Source organism: Temnothorax longispinosus, chromosome 6 (genome assembly GCF_030848805.1).
Source record: "Temnothorax longispinosus isolate EJ_2023e chromosome 6, Tlon_JGU_v1, whole genome shotgun sequence".
Taxonomy (NCBI): Eukaryota; Metazoa; Arthropoda; class Insecta; order Hymenoptera; family Formicidae; genus Temnothorax; species Temnothorax longispinosus.
In genome coordinates, this window is record NC_092363.1 from 4,679,868 (window position 1) to 4,682,601 (window position 2,734).

The window sequence follows — 2,734 nt, forward strand, 5'->3', positions numbered from 1 at the left end:
TCCCATATTAAGTCGCATTAAACGGTTTTTAAAAAATTAAATAAATCAAATAATACATAACAAAAGCGTATAAAGAAAATTTGACTCCTTTAATATATTTATGAATTACAATACATTTATTTCTTTTAATTTTTTTATTGTTTAGTAATATTTAGTAATATTATTTTCTTAGAATTTAGTTTATAATTAAGGAAACTATTATAAAAATTAGAAAAAGCAATCATATCAAATAAACAATCGCAATCATATTAAATATTAAATAAATTAACTAAATGGAATATATCTAAAAAGTGTATAACTTAATATTATGTTACATAAGTAATTAGCTTACCACAAAAATTATTAACATTTACAATAAAGATAAAAAAATTATGTTATTGAAGAATAGCAATATTTATTTACCTAAATAATCACATCAATAATTATACTTATGTAAAAGAAAATAATTTTTTTTGCGTTTTTGCTCTCTAAAATATATAACATAAAATAAAACATAATAATAAAACAAAATTGGAAACTATTTTTGCTGCATATGATAATATTATTACAATCAAAAGATATTAAATTATGATTTTTTAAAAGAAGTTTTTTTCGAATATTACATACACTTTCAATCCGAGATATCACCAAATATACCAGACTGGTATACTATATAAAGTTTATTATAAGGTAAACTCCAATTTTTAAATATGTTACTTATTGCATTTTTTTTATAAAACTTAGAAAAATTGAACAAATTATATCTAGTCTCTATGCTGAGACTTTTGTCAACTTAAAATTAATTATAATAATTTTAATTGTAAATATATTTAGACAATTTAAAAACAGGCCTTGCTGTTATAGGTAAAAAATGTATTTTAGAAGAAAAAAAATTATATTTCAGAAAAAATGTAGTATAAAAATTTATATATGCAAAAATACGTAAATATTTATTATTGTAATACGAAAATCGTTACATTTTGAAACTGATGAAATATCGATGTACGTAAACATAACAATATGTAAAATAATTAAATATTATTTTTGGAAGTCACTGAGAAATATCGTATTGGTACTAATAATAAGAATCGCATCTTTTTTAAATAATAATAGTATAGTTTGATATCTTACAGATAAAATTAATTATAAATAAACTAACAAAGGCAAATAAGGGCTAATTCGCAACGATGGTCGGGCGACAGTAATAAAACTAAAATTACAATAATAAATAAATTAATATAATATAGTAAACGTTTCGGTCCTTGGTTTGGACCCTCCTCAGTACATACAGAAAGATGGTCAAGTGATTCAATGCAGTGATCAAGAAGTGGTATAAAATGCAGTCAACATGTTCGCTCTCCAAGATATATTATGAGAGTATGAATCTCGTATCTTCAGTGTGACTGTTACCTTAATTCCATAAATAGAAATAAATTAATTAAATACATATGGTCATACAATAAAAAATAAATCGCAAAAGTTACCTGACAGTCAAATTGATAAAAATTAAGACACCATCTCTCAAGCGTGATTATTATACAAGTAACGTTAAAACGTCCTTACCCGGACGAGCGCAAGAATTACAATAACGAAATATCATGAGGCATCGGAATGACATTAAATAAAACTGTTGTGAGAAAAGAAATCAACAGTGTGGAAGTCCCTCAATAACAGGCATGTAATCATTACTAAGTAAAATTAATTATGATGTGTTACACATAAATTATAATTAATTTTTGCACCAAGTATATGATTAGATATGATAATATTTAGAATAATTACTTATTAGCAATGTCGTAAATATATTTGGTCTTTAATTGAAAGTATAAGAAAAACAATCTCTATTAAAGAAATATTTTAGAGTTAGGTTTTCATGTTAAAATTCCGCGTACTATAAGCATTTATTTTGAACAAATAACTAAATTTTACTTTTTATTATATTTTACCTGCCGTGTCCTCCCTGAAACTGTCCTCACTCACTTACTCCTCAGTTTCCACTTTTTTCATTTCGTCTGTCTCCTTTTCATCGTTTTGGCTCATGTCGACTCAGCTTTGAAAAAATGGATTATATTATCAAATAACCTATCAAACGAATGTTAGAATAGTAGTTAAATTCTTAATGGTAGGCATCAATTTCACAAAGCCGTTCGATGTCCGATATCCAATATAATAGCCAATATTTAAAAACGTAGAATAACTTCTCGAAAAGAGATAATCTGAATAAGATTGATCCACATTAAGATCTATGTGAAATACTGTATGGTATCGATATTATCTACGTCTTGCCAGGATGAACGTTAGATCGAGACTGCTTCAAATCGACAGTTTCACAGCAAACACTCGTCATATAACTAAGACCTTGATATACATTTCTTACATTGTATACCGTTGCCGTTCGACCTTCTTAGCCTAAATCAAATCTAAAGTCTATAACAGGAGTGTGTTATTGTAACCGAAATCGTGTCAGAAAACAAAGTATCGTTTGTTGAAAGATGATACATGAAGAAATTACTCGAAAGGTTTCCTCGTCGCGAATGATATGAGGTTGCAGAAGAGCATCACTTCTTCCTATCATAAGAGCAGACTTCAATAGAACTTTTCCATCTCGCGGAACACCTCTCTCTCTCTCTCTCTCTCTCTCTCTCTCTCTCTCTCTCTCTCTCTCTCTCTCTCTCTCTCTCTCTCTCTCTCTCTCTCTCTCTCTCTCTCTCTCTCGCTCTCGCTCTTTCTCTCTCTCTCGCTCTCTCTCGCTTTC

At 27.8% G+C, this 2,734-nt stretch overlaps 1 long non-coding RNA gene across 1 annotated transcript; it reads right to left on the reverse strand.

Moving 5' to 3' along the window:
• Nucleotides 1-1,039: 1,039 nt before the first annotated feature.
• On the reverse strand, nucleotides 1,040-2,281 carry LOC139815063 (uncharacterized). Its single transcript, XR_011732657.1, has 3 exons — nucleotides 1,926-2,281; nucleotides 1,464-1,667; nucleotides 1,040-1,389 (listed from the first exon to the last, which is right to left on the reverse strand). It is a non-coding gene; the product is annotated as an uncharacterized lncRNA (long non-coding RNA).
• Nucleotides 2,282-2,734: the final 453 nt, after the last annotated feature.